This window comes from Aquarana catesbeiana, linkage group LG09, assembly GCF_042186555.1.
Source record: "Aquarana catesbeiana isolate 2022-GZ linkage group LG09, ASM4218655v1, whole genome shotgun sequence".
In the NCBI taxonomy this organism is placed as follows: Eukaryota; Metazoa; Chordata; class Amphibia; order Anura; family Ranidae; genus Aquarana; species Aquarana catesbeiana.
In genome coordinates this window covers 4,585,750-4,606,085 of record NC_133332.1, presented here as the reverse complement: position 1 = coordinate 4,606,085, position 20,336 = coordinate 4,585,750, and positions in this window count along the sequence as shown.

The following is a 20,336-nucleotide window of genomic DNA, read 5'->3' as shown; positions in this document are numbered from 1 at the left end:
AAGAACCGAGCCTGAAGGTATCGGTTTCCAGCATCGAAGCATTTACACAAGTACCGATACTCAACGTGCAAATGCTTAGTGTCATCACTGATACCGATATCAGTATTGGCGCAACCCTACTTGTCACCCAGAATCCTGGCTTACTCATTTACAAACAGAAGCCAGTAGGGATCTGTCATTTGGAGGCAGTAGTACTACATCAGCTAAATGACGGATCCCTGGCCACTGTTCAACCATGTCACCCAGGATCTCTGCCTACTTATTCACAAACAATAGCTGGTGGTAGGTATCTGTCATTTGGAGGCAGCAGTGCTACAGTGGCTAAAGCAGCGGCCTCCAAACCATGGCCCCGGGGGCCAGATGAGGTTCTTTGCTCGCTTTTATCCGGCCCTTGGGGCACTATTTCATCCACTGATAGCAACAATGGGGCATAATTCCCCTCACTGACACCAATTATGGGGGCACAATTCCTCCCAATGACACCAACGATGGGGCACAATTCCTCCCACTGACACCAATGATGGGACACTATTCCTCCCACTGACACCAATGATGGGGCACTATTCCTCCCACTGATACCAATGATGGGGCACAATTCCTCCCACTGATACCAATGATGGGGCACTATTCCTCCCACTGACACCAATGATGGGGCACTATTCCTCCCACTGATACCAATGATGGGACACTATTCCTCCCACTGATACCAATGATGGGGCACAATTCCTCCCACTGATACCAATGATGGGGCACAATTCCTCCCACTGACACCAATGATGGGGCACAATTCCTCCCACTGACACCAATGATGGGACACTATTCCTCCCACTGATACCAATGATGGGGCACAATTCCTCCCACTGATACCAATGATGGGGCACTATTCCTCCCACTGACACCAATGATGGGACACTATTCCTCCCACTGACACCAATGATGGGACACTATTCCTCCCACTGACACCAATGATGGGACACTATTCCTCCCACTGACACCAATGATGGGGCACTATTCCTCCCACTGATACCAATGATGGGACACTATTCCTCCCACTGATACCAATGATGGGGCACAATTCCTCCCACTGACACCAATGATGGGGCACAATTCCTCCCACTGACACCAATGATGGGGCACTATTCCTCCCACTGACACCAATGATGGGACACTATTCCTCCCACTGATACCAATGATGGGGCACAATTCCTCCCACTGATACCAATGATGGGGCACAATTCCTCCCAATGACACCAATGATGGGGCACATTTCCTCCCACTGACACCAATGATGGGGCACAATTTCTCAGAGTGACACTAACAATGGGGCCCAAGGACTCCAATGATGGGACACTATTCCTCCCACTGACACCAACGAAGGGGCATTGCTATCTCCCCGCCGTCGTCGGTACCTTTTCTACTCCCAATGGCCACAATCCGGCCCCCCTAAAGTTTAAAGGACAGTAAACTGGACCCTTGTTTAGAGTTTGGTGGCCCCTTGTCTAAAGGATGCTATTCGATAATGTTACCCAGGATCTCTTCCTACTTATTTATAAAAACAGAAGCCGGTAGGGATCTGTCATTTGGGGGCGGTAGGGCTACAGCGGCTAAATGACAGATCCCCGGCTGCTGTTTGTCACAATGCAAATTGTGACTTTTTAAAGGAGTACATCGTATTTCATCCACAACTTCATGTGCAGCTTTCAGACTTCATTATAGAATGTTATTGAACAGATTTGTGTATTTTTATTGTTTCCCTTTAAGCTGCATTAACCCTTTTTTGCGCCACAGTCATACGCCATACATTGGTGGCGGTGGGGGTTGTATAAGCCAACTGTTGGCAGCTGTGCAACCCCCCTATCGCTTCCACACACTCCAGTAACTGCCAGACCACCAACCCCCCCCCCCAAACCACGGCGCACCCCCACCATGGTGATGGACCAGGGACCGGCATGGCGGGTGCTGCTGGGTGGAGGAGGGGAGGGAGATCAGCGAATGTTCATTTGCTGGTCTCCCCTTCCCGTTAACATATCACCGTGCACACCGGAGTGAGGTCAGTAATTCTAGTCCCAATATTCCCGGTTATCGCCAAACCGATGACCTGGAGGGGCTTTTAAAGTAGAAAGTGAATCTGAAACCGGAAATACAAAAAAGAATGCGGGACCAGAAAGTCCCGATGCCCCTATGCCCAACCCCCGGGCTGCACGATCCGCCGCAATAATGTGAGCATTGTCATTGGTTTAAGGAATGATATTATTTATTGTGGTTAAATGACACATTGTATGTAATATTTATAATTGTTTCTTTTCTTGTATAATAATATATTTAGTGTTGCTCTACTTTTGCCAATATCGGGTCCTGAAGAAGCCGTGTTATTGGCGAAACGTTGACCTGGCAGATTGAGTTACCGGAAGCATACAGCGCCGCAATCACATAAACTTCCAATAAAATACATTTACGTTTTTGGTTGTAACATGAGAAAATGTGGAAGATTTCAAGGGGTATGAATACTTTTTCATGGCACTGTATGTATCTATGTTTTTTCGGTACCTTAGTAGAGAGTCTAACTTGCAACATTCATTTGTGGATCAATTTTAGTCTTTTATGCCTTTTTTGTTTTCATGAATTTTTTGTATAATAAAAATAACACTTTTGTATATCTTGTTGTGTCCCCCGTGTTGAGCCTCTGAAGTCCGGTTAGTTAGGTGGGTTGCGGCATATCTGGTCCAGAATTCATTTTTGGCTTTTTAAAGCGCCACCTTTGGAAAATCTAGAGTGCTAAAGTTTGTTGGGATTTCTCGGGCGCACGCAATTTTAAGCCTTGGCGCGCTTGGTATCTATTTACTCTGCGCAACCCCGTCTTTTTTTTAATGTACAAAAAAAAAAAAATAAAAAAAAAAAATTGGGAAATATGTTGCACTCATGTGCCCTAAAATAATTTTTAGAGTATTTTTACTAAAATGTTGCATTTCATAAACTGTTGCGCTAATATCACGTGGAATAAAAGAATTGTAACTACCACTTTTTTATTCTCTAGGGTCTCTGCTTTTCAGAAAAAATAGAATGTTTGGGGGGTTTAACTAATCATCAGGTCTAAAATAATTTTTTTAAACGTGTGCAAATAATGCAAAACTGGCGAAAGAGACGATTTCCCCTCGCTGCGTGGTATTTTTTTTTTTATCTTTTTATTGGCGCCCCTTCCCCATGGCAGTGCCCAGCTAGCAGTGCCCCTTTTAACAGAAAGACGTCATGACATCACTTCCAGGTCCGGGGTGGAAGTAAACTTTTTTTTTTTTTTTTTAAAGCAAACAATCAAACTTTTTTTTTTTTTTTTTGATTATTTGCTTTTAAAGGTAAAAGAGAAATTTGGGTTCTTTTTGCCCCAAGATCTCTCCAAAAAGAGGACCTGTCATCCTTATTTCTATATCAAGGAATGTTTACACTCCTTGCAATAGCAAAAATATAAAATATATAAAATATAAAAATATATTTATTCCTTGCAATAGGAATAAAAATGATCAAAAAATAAATAAAAAATTAAAAGGGACAGTGTAATAATAAAATACAAAATAAATTAATTAATTTGTTTTATTATAATAAATAATATTATAATAAAATATAAATTATAATAAAATAAAGGGAAAAAAAACGCATATGTAAACGGTGTTCACACCACCCATGTGAGGTATCGCTGCGAACGATAGAGCGAGATCAATAATCCTAGCGCTAGACCTCCTCTGAAACTCTAAGCAGGAAACCTGTAAAGGCATTTAAAGCGCCACCTATGGAGATTTTTAAGCAGCGTCGTTTGTCGCCATTCCGGAAGTGTGCGCAATTTTAAAGCGTGACATGATAGGTCTCTATTTACTCGGGGTAACATCATCTTTCATATTATACAAAAAAAATATTGTTGTATATATTGTGTTTTTTTTTTTTTTTTTTTAAAGTGTATTTTTTTTTTTTTTTTTTTAATTGTGTTTGAAAAACCGCTGTGCAAATACCGTGTGATATAAAAAAAAAAAATCAACGATCGACATTTTATTGCCTAGGGTCTCTGATAAAAAAAAAAAATTATACATATATATATAGAGAGGGAGAGAGAGAGAGAGAGAGAGAGAGAGAGAGAGAGAGAGAGAGAGAGAGAGAGAGAGAGATATTTATATATATATATATATATATACACACAGATAGATAGATAGATAGATAGATAGATAGATAGATAGATAGATAGATAGATAGATAGATAGATAGATAGATAGATAGATAGATAGATAGATAGATAGATAGATAGATAGATAGATAGATAGATAGATAGATATATCTATATATATATAGATAGATATATCTATATACCTATATAGATAGATATATAGATTATATATCTATCTATATAGATAGATATAGATTATATATCTATCTATATAGATATAGATAGATATATATAGATATATATATCTATATATATATACACCGGTATCTCTCTCTCTCTCTCTCTCTCTCTCTCTCTCTCTCTCTCTCTAATATAGAGAGAGAGATATTTATACATATATAGATATCTATATCTATCTATATTATATATCTATATATATCTATCTATATATATATATATATATCTATCTAGATGATAATATATATATATATATATATATATATCATCTAGATAGATATATATATATATATACAGATAGATATATATAGATATATAATATAGATAGATATAGATATCTATATATGTATAAATATCTCTCTATCTAGATATATATAATGTGTGTGTGTAAATTTTTTTTTTTTTTTTTTTTTTAGCAGAGACCCTAGGCAATAAAATGTCGATCGTTGAATTTTTTTTATTATATCACGCGGTATTTGCACAGCGGTTTTTCAAACACAATTTTTTTGAAAAAAATACACTTTAAAAAAAAAAAAAAAAACACAATATATACAACAATATTTTTTTTGTATAATTTGAAAGATGATGTTACCCCGAGTAAATAGAGACCTAACATGTCACACTTTAAAATTGCCCCAGGACTAAAAAAACCCCAGGACTTTTTTACAAGTTTAAATCAGTATTTTTTTTCTAGAAAAAAATACTGATTTAAACTTGTGAAAAAGTCTTGGGGCTTTTTAAGTGTTTAATCCCAAAAGCGACCATTTTATTATATTGCAGCTGAACAATTCTTACATGTGATGGCTGCATTTGTTTTCTTTTTTTTTAGGCTTTTTTTCTCTTTATTTTCATCTAGTGATCCAGCCAGCAAGTTTGTTGTTTTTCAAAAGCACAAGCTCTCCAGCAGAATGTATCGGTTTGCAGGGATGGGACAAACCATTTAATAATGACAATCTTATATTTATTCATGTAAAACCTTTATACCAAAAGGTAAAAAAACAGTTTCCTGTAACTGATGATAAAGTCTCAGCCGCCGTTTGTTAGTGTATCTAAATCTGCTAATACAGCTTATACCCCCCCCCCCCCCCCACAGACTGACAATGCTGCTGCCTGCTGTGCCTCCTGTTCTCATTCCTCCAGAGTTGTGCTACTGGCCAGATCACCGGGTGAAAACAGAGGATAAGAAAAGCCAAGAAAAAGAAAACGAATGCAGCCGCCACATCTGATGATCGGTAAGATGAAATATAATACATTTGTGGTTCGGGGTTTATTTCCGCTTTAATTGGTGTTTGCCGCGTCTCACAATGGCGGACTATCCGCCTCCAGGCGAGGGACGCGGCTCACCTGACGCCGGCCTCAGATCTCTCCGTCTTTGTTTTCACATCCTGGGATAAAATCCCGAGAATCTTTAAATTAGAGCCAGCCGGTCCCTCTGCCTATAGAAGGCGCTCAGTTCCTCGCGTCCCTACCAAAAACTTAAAAAAAAATGCTCCCTCCGCGCATGCAGACTTTTCCCATCGTTCCACTTTAATATCTCCAGGTTTGTTCCAGCGATGATTTATAATGGAATCTCTGTCTTCTCCGCAGAAAGAATGTATCAAATTTCCTGTTCTGATAAACCCCGCAGAATGTTCCGGATATAGAAGAAGCTGCGGGGCACGGGATTGGACGCAGAGCGCGCTGCACGATCACACATGGAAAAACACAGAAGATGGAAGACGGCGAATCACTTCATATCAGAGCTAAAATATCAATACCGCCAAATGTCAGAGCTGAGATATCAGCCATTTACAGTATCTGACAAAAGTTAGTACACCCCTCACATTTGTGTAAATCTTTTCTTCTATCTTTTCATGTGACAACACTGAAGAAATGACACTTGTCTACAATGTAAAGTAGTGAGTGTACAGCTTGTATAACAGTGTAAATTTACTGTCCCCTCAAAATAACTCAACACACAGCCATTAATGTCTAAACCGCTGGCAACAAAAGTCAGTACACCCCTAAGTGAAAATCTCCAAATTGGGCCCAAAGTGTCAATATTTTGTGTGGCCACCATTATTTTCCAGCACTGCCTTAACCCTCTTGGGCATGGAGGTCACCAGAGCTTCACAGGTTGTCACTGGAGTCCTCTTCCCCTCCTCCATGATGACATCACAGAGCTGGTGGATGTTAGAGACCTTGCGCTCCTCCACCTTCCGTTTGAGGATGTCCCACAGATGATCAATAGGGTTTAGGTCTGGAGACATGCTTGGCCAGTCCATCACCTTTACCCTCAGCTTCTTTAGCAAGGCAGTGGTGGTCTTGGAGGTGTGTTTGGGGTGGTTATCATGTTGGAATACTGCCCTGCGGTCCAGTCTCTGAAGGGAGGGGATCATGCTCTGCTTCAGTATGTCACAGTACATGTTGGCATTCATGGTTCCCTCAATGATCTGTAGCTCCCCATGGCGAGGCCTGTTCTGAGGGGAACCTGTCCTGTTATACCGCTGTATGGTCTTGGCCACCGTGCTGCAGCTCAGTTTCAGGGTCTTGGCAATCTTCTTATAGCCTAGACCATCTTTATGTAGAGCAACAATTCTTTTTTTCAGATCCTCAGAGAGTTCTTTGCCATGAGGTGCCATGTTGTACTTCCAGTGACCAGTATGAGAGAGTGAGAGCGATAACACCAAATTTAACACACCTGCTCCCCATTCACACCTGAGACCTTTTAACACTAACGAGTCACATGACACCGGGGGAGGGAAAATGGCTAATTGGGCCCAATTTGGACATTTTCACTTAGGGGTGTACTGACTTTTGTTGCCAGCGGTTTAGACATTAATGGCTGTGTGTTGAGTTATTTTGAGGGGACAGTAAATTTACACTGTTATACAAGCTGTACACTCACTACTTTACATTGTAGACAAGTGTCATTTCTTCAGTGTTGTCACATGAAAAGATAGAAGAAAAGATTTACACAAATGTGACTGAGGGGTGTACTTACTTTTTTGTGAGATACTGTAAAATATCACAGCTGAGATTTTGTGAATTATTATAATATATTATGTATTATTACTCCCCTCTAGGATAAGGGAATCTCTGAAGGCTTTATTTACAAACAGAAGTAAGAGGCAGGGAACTGTCATTTACTGGCAATTTCTTTGTAAATGTAGTAGGTTGTATACATCGTAGAGATGCGCCACATCACAGGCGGGGTCACGGCATCCCCCAGGCATGTTAATTAGAGAAATTTAGCATTTTTATTTTTGCCCTTCAAGCTTTAATAAACTGGTACTGACATTGACCCCCAACCCTGACATTGACCTAGATCAAACCTTGATCTAGCAATGTTATCTTTTAATTTTTTTACATTTTTTTTTTTTTTTACAAACATTTCTTAACAATCTTCTCTTCTAGCAAGGAGAAAAAGATACAATGTATCCATTCAAGATGAGAAAATAATACAAGGGGCGGGCTGTACAGGCACTGATTTCTGTGATAGCCAATCAGTGACAGCAATCAGGTGATTGGGAACCAAGTAGGAGACTGGGAGCTCCTGGTAAGAGCTCCATCTCTGTGTTGGTAGCGTCCAACAAAATGCGCAGGTAAAAATGCGCCTGGCTCGGGGCCAAAATTTGGTACCTGAGCTTCTTTGGTGCAACAGACGCCAAAGTGAACGGGGCTTTCCCTGCACGCGACACGCGGGAACACGTATGGATCGCGCTTTTAAAAATTACGCGTGGGAACTCGCGTTCCTGTTACACGGAATGTGAATGGAGCCCTAAGACCCACTTCCACAAGGCCACATACAGCGGGTATAGAAAAGATCCACCCCCCCCCTTTTAAAATAATCACATTTTGTTGCTTAGCAGCCAGAAGTGAAGACAGGCACAGTTTTTGCTTTATCCAGCTGTATTTACTCCGTGCAACTTAGAACATCCAAGTGAAAGATATAACACCAACATGTCAGGAAAATAAAAAAAAAACATATAAATACAAAATCACTGTTGGAAAAAGGACCCCCCCCCCCCCTTATGTCAGTATTTTGTTGGACCCCCTTTTGCTGTAATTCCGGCCTTTAGTCTGTTGGGATTTTTCTCTACTAACTCTGCACATCTAGACTTTGCAATATTTGCCCAATCTTCTTTGCATAACAGGTCAAGTTCAGTTACATTTGATGGGGAGCGTTTGTGGACTGCAGTCTTCAATCATTCCACAGATTTTTAATGGGGTTTAGGTCTGGACTATGACTAGGCCATGCAAAGACATTCCCCGCCTTCTCCTCCAACCACTGTGTGCTCATTGGTGGACATTCCCTGCCTTCTCCTCCAACCACTGTGTGCTCATTGGTGGACATTCCCCGCCTTCTCCTCCAACCACTGTGTGCTCATTGGTGGACATTCCCCGCCTTCTCCTCCAACCACTGTGTGCTCATTGGTGGACATTCCCTGCCTTCTCCTCCAACCACTGTGTGCTCATTGGTGGACATTCCCTGCCTTCTCCTCCAACCACTGTGTGCTCATTGGTGGACATTCCCTGCCTTCTCCTCCAACCACTGTGTGCTCATTGGTGGATATTCCCCGCCTCCTTCTCCAACCACTGTGTGCTCATTGGTGGACATTCCCTGCCTTCTCCTCCAACCACTGTGCACTCATTGGTGGACATTCCCCGCCTTCTCCTCCAACCACTGTGTGCTCATTGGTGGACATTCCCCGCCTCCTCCTCCAACCACTGTGTGCTCATTGGTGGACATTCCCTGCCTTCTCCTCCAACCACTGTGTGCTCATTGGTGGACATTCCCTGCCTTCTCCTCCAACCACTGTGTGCTCATTGGTGGACATTCCCCGCCTTCTCCTCCAACCACTGTGTGCTCATTGGTGGACATTCCCCGCCTCCTTCTCCAACCACTGTGTGCTCATTGGTGGACATTCCCTGCCTTCTCCTCCAACCACTGTGCGCTCATTGGTGGACATTCCCCACTTTCTCCTCCAACCACTGTGTGCTCATTGGTGGACATTCCCTGCCTTCTCCTCCAACCACTGCGTGCTCATTGGTGGACATTCCCTGCCTTCTCCTCCAACCACTGTGTGCTCATTGGTGGACATTCCCTGCCTTCTCCTCCAACCACTGTGCGCTCATTGGTGGACATTCCCCACTTTCTCCTCCAACCACTGTGTGCTCATTGGTGGACATTCCCTGCCTTCTCCTCCAACCACTGCGTGCTCATTGGTGGACATTCCCCGCCCTCTCCTCCAACCACTGTGTGCTCATTGGTGGACATTCCTAGCCTTCTCCTCCAACCACTGTGTGCTCATTGGTGGACATTCCCCGCCTCCTCCTCCAACCACTGTGTGCTCATTGGTGGACATTCCCTGCCTTCTCCTCCAACCACTGTGTGCTCATTGGTGGACATTCCCTGCCTTCTCCTCCAACCACTGCATGCTCATTGGTGGACATTCCCCGCCCTCTCCTCCAACCACTGTGTGCTCATTGGTGGACATTCCCCGCCTTCTCCTTCAACCAATGTGTGCTCATTGATGGACATTCCCCTCCTCCTCCTCCAACCACTGAGTGCTCATTGGTGGACATTCCCCTCCTCCTCCTCCAACCACTGTGTGCTCATTGGTGGACATTCCCCACCTGTTCCTCCAACCACTGTGTGCTCATTGGTGGACATTCAATGCCTTCTCCTCCAACCACTGCGTGCTCATTGGTGGACATTCCCTGCCCTCTCCTCCAACCACTGTGTGCTCATTGGTGGACGTTCCCTGCCTTCTGCTCCAACCACTGTGTGCTCATTGGTGGACATTCCCCGCCTCCTCCTCCAACCACTGTGTGCTCATTGGTGGACGTTCCCCGCCTTCTCCTCCAACCACTGTGTGCTCATTGGTGGATGTTCCCTGCCTTCTCCTCCAACCACTGTGTGCTCATTGGTGGCCGTTCCCTGCCTTCTCCTCCAACCACTGCGTGCTCATTGGTGGACGTTCCCCGCCTTCTCCTCCAACCACTGCGTGCTCATTGGTGGACGTTCCCCGCCTTCTCCTCCAACCACTGCGTGCTCATTGGTGGACATTCCCCGCCTTCTCCTCCAACCACTGTGTGCTCATTGGTGGACATTCCCCGCCTTCTCCTCCAACCACTGTGTGCTCATTGGTGGACGTTCCCCGCCTTCTCCTCCAACCACTGTGTCGGGACTATACTCACTGAGGCCAAGATGCCGAGAGCGGCTCGCCCTTACGACCACGCGCACCCGAACCCCTGGAAGTGATACAGGGAGTTGGGGGCACGCGGAGGCACGGGCTTCCGGTAGTAGCAGGATTCCCGAAGGTAGCCATTGGGTACTGAAGAACTGCAAAGACAAGAAGTTAGATCCGAACCGGGGTTTCAGGCAGAGCAGAGTCCGTAATTCAGGCAGAGGTCAGAACCGGGGTATCAGGCAGAGCAAAGTCCGTTAATCAAGCAGAGGTCAGGGGTATCAGGCAGGCAGAGTATCCGTTAATCAGGCAGAGGTCAGGGGTATCAGGCAGGCAGAGTATCCGTTAATCAGGCAGAGGTCAGGGGTATCAGGCAGGCAGAGTATCCGTTAATCAGGCAGAGGTCAGGGGTATCAGGCAGGCAGAGTATAGTCCGTTATTCAGGCAAGGTTCAGCACAGGGTCACTAGGTACAACAGGGACAACAGCAGGTACAGGGAACAGGGCACAGCTGACGACAAACCAGCAACCCGACTGGGTGCTGGAGCCGTCAGATGTAGCCCTCCGGCGAGCGTGTCAGCGTGATGCGCTGCCAGGCACCCGCATGGCCACGGTGCACACACGGGGACCGCCGTGCACCCGCGCGCGCCGCACCATCGGGGCGGGAACGGGTGTACGGCGTAGCGCGAGTCCACTGCGCATGCGCCCTGGAGCCTGGCGGACGGAGGCGGCCTGTGCCTCCTGACAGTGCCCCCCTCCTAAGGGCGGACACTGGACGCCCAGGCTGGACATCAATTCCGGATGGTCTCGATGGAAAGCTTGAATTAAGCGTGGTGCATGCAGATTCTTTGCGGGTTCCCAAGAATTGTCCTCAGGTGGGTATCCCTTCCACTGGATCAAATACTGCAGTTGTCTGCCCTTCTTCCTACAATTAAGGATGGACTCCACCTCGAACTCATTCTCCCTATCCACCCTAATTGGTGGAGGAGGAAGTTCTCCTCTTTCTGGAAAAGTGCTGTCCACCACGGGCTTCAGCAAGGACACATGGAAGACAGGATGGATACTGTACGTTCTTGGTAACGCTAGCTCCATAGCCACAGGGTTGATAATCCTCTTGATGGGAAAAGGACCAATGAACTTGGGCCCCAGTTTCCGAGAAGGCACGGATAGTTTAAGGTTGGTGGTGGACAACCAGACCTCCTCTCCTATATTAAAGGTTGGGTTCTCCCTCCTGCCCCGGTCATACTGTTCCTTGTAATCCGCTTGAGCTTTTTGCAACATGTCTTGAATCCTCTGGAAATTAACTTGTAAAGAGGTTATTCTGTCATGCACTGCAGGGATTGCTATCTCAAGAACATCGTTGGACAGAAACATGGGGTGGAATCCGCAATTTGCCCAGAAAGGCGCTTGGTTGGTAGCAGCGTGGACGGAATTGTTATAAGCGAACTCCGCGTATGGGAGAAGACTTGCCCAATCATCCTGGGATCCTGAGCAGAAACACCGCAGGTATTGCTCTAGGGTCTGGTTCGTCCTCTCCGTTTGGCCGTTGCTCTGAGGGTGGTAAGCTGATGAGAGGCAGACCTTGATATCTAGGGCTTTTCAGAGCTCCCTCCAGAATTTGGACGTAAATTGTACACCCCTGTCTGACACAATACTCTTTGGTACACCATGGAGCCTGATGATTTCCTTCAGAAAAATATTGGCCGTCTCCAAGGCCGAAGGAGTGCCCTTCATGGGCAGAAAATGGGCCATCTTGGAGAGACGGTCGACCTCGACAAAAATGGTGGTAAAACCCCCCGAGGCTGGCAAGTCCACTATGAAATCCATGGATACGTCAGACCATGGCCATTCTGGAATGGGCAGGGGTTTTAGTAGACCCCAAGACTTGACGTTTTGACCTTTGTTCCGCTGGCATAAAGGAAAAGAAGCCACATATTCCTTGCAATCCCGTCTCCACCCAGGCCACCAAAAAGAGCGAGAGACCAGCTCGGACGTCTTCCTTATCCCAAAGTGCCCTGCGAGTTTATGGTCATGGCACATTTTAAGGGTTAGTGACCGTGTATCCAGGTACAAAAATTTTCCCACGGATCCAAAAAAAATTCCCATTTCTTTTCAAGGATTGTATCTCTGGTTCCATACAAGAGTTAGACGATGATTTGATGGATGACATCAAGTCCACCTGTGCCATCCCAAGGAAGTTTTGAGAAGAGAGGATTGTACTAGGTTCTGGAGTCTGGGAATCTGCTGAGAACATCCGCGAGAGTGCGTCTGCCTTTCCATTCTTTGTGTCAGGTCTGTAGGATATGTGAAAGTTGAAGCGAGAGAAAAAGAGAGCCCAACGGGCTTGTCTAGGTTTTAGCCGCTTTGCTGTCCGTAAGTACTCAAGGTTCTTATGATCTGTAAAGATCATCACTGGGTGTAATGCGCCTTCAAGCAAATACTTCCATTCTTCTAGAGCGAATTTTATGGCCAGCAGCTCCCTGTCACCCACGTCGTAGTTTAATTCCGGCGGGCTGAGTCTCCGGGATGCAAATGCAACGGGGTTAAGGATGGCTTTGGGCCCTTGTCTTTGGGAAAGAATTGCTCCTGTTGCAATTTCCGAGGCGTCCACCTCCAGTACAAATGGCTGAGAAGGATCGGGGTGGCAAAGAATTGGAGCAGAACTAAACAGGGTTTTCAATTTCAGAAAGGCTACTTGTGCGGCTTCGGACCACCGGAAGGAACCGTGCTGGCGGGTTAGCTGGGTGATGGGTGCCACTATGGCCGAGAATCCGATAATGAATTTCCGGTAAAAGTTGGCGAATCCTATGAACCGTTGGACCCCTTTTTTATCGGACGGAGCTGGCCACTCCTGAATGGCTTGTATCTTTTGGGGATCCATTGCGATCCCATCTGCTGATATGATGAACCCCAGGAATTGTACCACTGATCTCTTGAATTCGCACTTCTCCACTTTCAAATAAAGCTTGTGCTGCTTCAATATGGTAAGGACCTTTTTGACGTGCCCCTTGTGTAGCTCAATCGTGGAGGAGAAAATGAGTATATCGTCTAGATAGACAACAAGGAAGTCATCCAGGTATTCTCGGAATATATCATTGACTAAGTGCTGAAAAGTGGCTGGAGCATTACACAGCCCGAATGGCATCACCAAGTACTCGAAGTGTCCAAACCTGGACCTGAAGGCCGTCTTCCATTCATCCCCGGCTCTGATTCTAACAAGGTTATAGGCACCTCGGAGGTCTAATTTGGAAAAGACCTTGGCGGATCGGAATAGTTGGAAAAGCTCCGGGATAAGCGGCAGTGGATACCTGTTCTTGATGGTGATATTATTAAGCTGCCGGTAGTCCACGCATGGTCTAAGGGATCCATCCTTCTTCCCAACAAAGAATATCCCTGCTCCGGCAGGTGAGGACGAGGGACGTATAAAACCTTTTTCCAGGTTCTCATTGATGTATTGTTTGAGAGCCTCCAGTTCAGTCTCTGAGAGGGGAAATATACGACCGAACGGAATCACTGATCCCGGCAGCAGATCGATCGGGCAGTCATAAGGCCGATGAGGTGGTAGGCGGTCGGCCATCTGTTTATTGAAGACCTCTTGGAACTCAAGATATTCAGGGGGAATCTGCTGGAGCTTATCTGATGGAACAGTAACCGTAGCACAAACTTTTGGGATCGAAGGGAGGCAATGCTCAGAGCAATACGGAGAGGAGAAGGATACCGCTTTAGTGCTCCATTGGATCTGTGGATCATGAGCCTGTAACCAGGGCAGGCCTAAGATGACTGGAAAAATGGGAGAGTGAATGAGGTCAAGCCGTAGAAGCTCTTGATGCCCGGAGTCAGTGGTTACTAGAATAGGCCGAGTTTCCTGGGTGATTGGACCCGAACTAGGAAGAGACCCATCAGCCAGATGCACTTGTAGACCTTGAGCTTTCGTTTGCAAGGGAATACGTAGGCTGCGGGCCAGGGCTGCATCCATGAAGCAGCTACAAGCTCCTGAATCAATGATGGCGGGTAGGCGAGACTCCCCTTCCGGTAGCTGCAGAGAAACAAACAACATCACGTAAGATTTTGGAGCATTATTGTCTTGGCAATTCATCAATTTTGGCTGAAGAAACTTACTGGGTCTTATTGGACAGCTGCGCAGGAAGTGTCCAGCTCCCCCGCAATAGAGACACAAGTTGGACTGCCGTCTGCGTTGCCGCTTTTCTGAGGTTAGTGGAGCTCGGACCAGGCCAAGCTGCATGGGCTCGGCCTCGGGAGATGTTGTAGGAGATGGAGACGTCATGGGTGAGGCTCTGAATGGCGTCCACGTAGGACGTGGACCCTGGAACTGCTCTGAGCGACGTTCCCGCAGGCGCCTGTCCAGTTTCGTAGCTGCCTGAATTAATTCTTCCAAGGAAGCGGGAGTCTCCATTCTGGCTAGTTCATCCTTGAGGAGTTCAGACAAGCCTTGACGGTACTGGTAGCGCAGAGCCGGCTCGTTCCAATTTGTGTCGGCCGCCCATTTACGGAATTCTACCGTATAGTCTTCAATTGGTCTCTTCCCTTGGGACAGGTGGTGTAAGATGGCTTCAGCTGTAGCCATCCGCTGTGGGTCATCATAGAGTTTGGACATACTCTCGAAGAAGGTATCTATGGAGTTTAACACAGGACTTCCCTGTTCCATTAAGCCGTGGGCCCAGGCCTGAGGTTCTTCTGACAGCGGTGAGATTGCGAATCCTACCTTGACGATCTCCGATGCGAACGTCCGGGGCTGAAGGGCAAAGTAGAGAGAGCATGTGTTCTTAAAAGCCCTGAATTTTTTACGGTCCCCTGAGAACCGTTCAGGTGTAGGGACCCTAGGTTCAGGAAGCGCCATGACAACTGTAGGGTTGGTGGTGGCCTGAGGGAGCGGACCTTCACTGCTGGGTGCGGGAGCTGCAGCGGCAGGAGGGAGTACCCCGGTAATTTGTTGGAGGCGGTTGTCAATCTGAATATACCCCTCCTGTAGTTTCTGAACGGAGTCGGCCAGAGTGGAAACCTGCTGACACAGGATCTCCAAAGGAGAGCGCGTTCTGTCGGCCTCGGACATCTGGCTGGTTTGTACTGTCGGGACTATACTCACCGAGGCCAAGATGCCGAGAGCGGCTCGCCCTTACGACCACGCGCACCCGAACCCCTGTAAGTGATACAGGGAGTTGGGGGCACGCGGAGGCACGGGCTTCCGGTAGTAGCAGGATTCCCGAAGGGCCGGAGGGAGGTCCGGGTAGCCGTTGGGTACTGAAGAACTGCAAAGACAAGAAGTTAGATCCGAACCGGGGTTTCAGGCAGAGCAGAGTCCGTAATTCAGGCAGAGGTCAGAACCAGGGTATCAGGCAGAGCAAAGTCTGTTAATCAAGCAGAGGTCAGGGGTATCAGGCAGGCAGAGTATCCGTTAATCAGGCAGAGGTCAGGGGTATCAGGCAGGCAGAGTATCCGTTAATCAGGCAGAGGTCAAGGGTATCAGGCAGGCAGAGTATCCGTTAATCAGGCAGAGGTCAGGGGTATCAGGCAGGCAGAGTATAGTCCGTTATTCAGGCAAGGTTCAGCACAGGGTCACTAGGTACAACAGGGACAACAGCAGGTACAGGGAACAGGGCACAGCTGACAACAAACCAGCAACCCGACTGGGTGCTGGAGCCGTCAGATGTAGCCCTCCGGCGAGCGCATCAGCGTGACGCGCTGTCGGGCACCCGCACGGCCACGGCGCGCACACGGGGACCGCCGTGCACCCGCCGCACCATCGGGCCGCGAACGGGTGTACGGCGTAGCGCGAGTCCACCGCGCATGCGCCCTGGAGCCCGGCGGACGGAGGCGGCCTGTGCCTCCTGACACACTGTGTGCTCATTGGTGGACATTCCCTGCCCTCTCCTCCAACCACTGTGTGGTCATTGGTTGGACATTCACCGCCTTCTCCTCCAACCACTGTCTGCTCATTGGTGGACATTCCTCGCCTTCTCCTACAACCACTGTGTGCTCATTGGTGGACATTCCCCGCCTTCTCCTCCAACCACTGTGTGCTCATTGGTGGACATTCCCCGCCTTCTCCTCCAACCACTGTGTGCTCATTGGTGGACATTCCCCGCCTTCTAGTCCAACCACTGTGTGCTCATTGGTGGACAGTCCCCGCTTTCTCCTCCAACCACTGTGTGCTCATTGGTGGACATTCCCCGCCTTCTTCTTCAACCACTGTGTGCTGATTGGTTGACATTCCCTGCCTTCTCCAACCACTGTGTGCTCATTGGTGGACATTCCCTGCCTTCTCCTCCAACCGCTGTGTGCTCATTGGTGGACATTTCCCGCCTTCTCATCTAACCGATGATCCCAACAGACCCCATTGGAAATCTGTGGAATGATTGAAGACTGCAGTCCATAAACGCTCACCATTAAATGTAACTGAACCTGAGCCATTCTGAAAAGAAGAACGGGCAAATTATTTTTTATTATTATTATTATTATTATTATTAGAATACTTTATTAATCCCAAAGTAATATTGGGAAATTGTTAATATTACAAAGTCTAGATGTGCGAAGTTAGTAGAGAAACAAAACCCAACAGACTAAAGGCTGGAATTACAGCAAAAGGGAGTCCAACTAAATACTGATACAAGGAGGGGGGTCCTTTTTCCAACTCAATGATTCTGTTTTTGAATTTTTTTTATTTTTCTCTGTTGATGTTATATTATTATTATTATTATATTAGTATTATTTTTTGATGTTCTATCTTTCACTTGGATGTAAATACAGCTGGATAAAAGATAAAACTAAAACTGTGTCTGTCTTCATTTCAGGCTGCAAAGCAACAAAATGGGAATTTTTTAAAGGGGGTTGGGGGGGGGGGGGGCTTTTCTATACCCGCTGTACATGCATAAGCTTGGTGGGAAGGTGTTCGCCTAGAAAATGACTTTGTTTGTAAACAGAAGTAAGAGGCAGGAAACTGTCATTTATCAGCAATTTAAATGGCATTTGTTGTTTAATTATTCAAGTATTGCAAGCCAGTTTTCTTTTTTCTTTTTTGGTACCCCCCCCCCTCAAATTGAACCCTGCGAACATTTAGCAATGTTGCAGAATTATTTCCCCCCCCCCCCCCGGTTGTGGCATCATCTGTCACGTGGTCCTCCCCTCCCCCATTGTGTGAACCTTGAGGGAGAAATGTCAGACAATGTAAACAGTAAATGCAGCATTCTGCAACATCGCTAAAAAGAAAAAAAATAAAAATAAATTGGGCCGCAGGCAATTACGCAAGTTTTACTGGATACATTAAAAAAGCATTAAATGCACAGCTGTTTTAAGTGTCTTTTAAGCTGATAAATTAACTGTCTAATAAATTGTGAGATTTGTCAGCTAATAACGCCATTTTATCTGCCTTAACATATGCCTTGCTAGTTCATGAAGCATTATTGGAAGTGCCAGGAGGAGATAATGTGCATTTTACACTGTTATGTCTTAAGTGGGATGGATCATTGGCCGTGAAGAAGTGTCTTAATAAATCTCGGAGGCTTTGTTAATTGCACTCAATGAAGTGTCACTGTTAAAACACAAGATGTGATAGAGAAAGCCGAACATAATGTCTTTCAGTTTTACAATTAACAGTTCACTAGGCAAATCGACCAAGAAACCGTCATTTGTTGCAGCCTTATTAACTCAGCACCCTCCCCACCCCCTCCCCAGTCAAGGTCATAATTGGGAATATTCTGGAGCTGGAACCCAAGGTGTGAGCTTCATCCTGAGTTTCTTCAGAGTCAGCGTTTATATCAAGGGTTTCTCAACCAGGGTTCCTCCAATGGTTGCTAGGGGTTCCTTGGGCAATGACCAATTTTTGCCTCTCAGATAAGTTCCCGGTGACGCCAATGATTTTTATTTAGCTATCTGTAGGGGAAACATTCCTCCCCAAGACCACAGATGTGAGGAACACTCTTCCATCGACCATCAGACCAACGTATCATGAGTTGTAGATATAGACATTTTTTTAACAGGGGTTTCCTGAGACCAAAAAGGTTATTTCAAGGGTTCCTCCGTGTTGAAAAGATTCTGCAACATCGCTCAACCAGGGTTCCTTCAATGGTTGCTAGGGGTTCCTTGGGCAATGACCAATTTTTGTGCCTCTCAGATAAGTTCCGGTGACACCAATGATTTTTTTTAGCTATCTGTAGGGGGAACATTCTTCTCCCAAGACTACAGATGTGAGGAACGCTCTTCCACCGACCATCAGACCAACGTATCATGAGTTGTAGATATAGACATTTTTTTTTAAAAGGGGTTTCCTGAGACCAAAAAGGTTATTTCAAGGGTTCCTCCGTGTTGAAAAGATTCTGCAACATCGCTCAACCAGGGTTTCTCCAATGGTTGCTAGGGGTTCCTTGGGCAATGACCAATTTTTGCCTCTCAGATAAGTTCCCGGTGACGCCAATGATTTTTTTTAGCTATCTGTAGGGGGAACATTCCTCCCCAAGACCACAGATGTGAGGAACGCTCTTCCACTGACCATCAGACCAACGTATCATGAATTGTAGATATAGACATTTTTTTAACAGGGGTTTCCTGAGACCAAAAAGGTTATTTCAAGGGTTCCTCCGTGTTGAAAAGATTCTGCAACATCGCTCAACCAGGGTTCCTTCAATGGTTGCTAGGGGTTCCTTGGGCAATGACCAATTTTTGTGCCTCTCAGATAAGTTCCCGGTGACACCAATGATTATTTTTAGCTATCTGTAGGGGGAACACTCTTCTCCCAAGACCACAGATGTGAGGAACGCTCTTCCACCGACCATCAGACCAACGTATCATGAGTTGTAGATATAGACATTTTTTTTTGAAAGGGGTTTCCTGAGACCAAAAAGGTTATTCCAAGGGTTCCTCCATGTTGAAAAGATTCTGCAACATCGCTCAACCAGGGTTCCTCCAATGGTTGCTAGGGGTTCCTTGGGCAATGACCAATTTTTGCCTCTCAGATAAGTTCCCAGTGACGCCAATGATTTTTTTAAGCTATCTGTAGGGGGAACATTCCTCCCCAAGACCACAGATGTGAGGAACGCTCTTCCACCGTCCATCAGACCAACGTATCATGAGTTGTAGATATAGACATTTTTTTTAACAGGGGTTTCCTGAGACCAAAAAGGTTATTTCAAGGGTTCCTCCGTGTTGAAAAGATTCTGCAACATCGCTCAACCAGGGTTCCTCCAATGGTTGCTAGGGGTTCCTTGGGCAATGATCAATTTTTGTGCCTCTCAGATAAGTTCCCGGTGACACCAATGATTTTTTTTAGCTATCTGTAGGGGGAACATTTATCCCCCAATACCACAGATGTGAGGAACGCTCTTCCACCGACCATCAGACCAACGTATCATGAGTTGTAGATATAGACATTTTTTTAACAGGGGTTTCCTGAGACCAAAAAAGGTTATTTCAAGGGTTCCTCCGTGTTGAAAAGGTTGAGAAAGTCTGGTTTATATGATAAAAAAACATTTTTTATTTTTTTTAGGTTCATCTGCTCATTAAACACTTCAATACCGGGCACTTAGACACCTTCCTGCCCAGGCCAATTTTCACCTTTCAGCGCTGTCGCAATTTGAATGACAATTGCGCGGTCGTGCGACGCTGTACCCAAACTACATTTTTTATCATTTTGTTCCCACAAATAGAGCTTTCTTTTGGTGGTATTTGATCACCTCTGTGGTTTTTATTTTTTGCGCAACAAATAAAAAAAGACCGAAAATTTTGAAAAAAAAACAAGTTTTTCTTTGTTTCTGTTAAATTTTTTTGTAA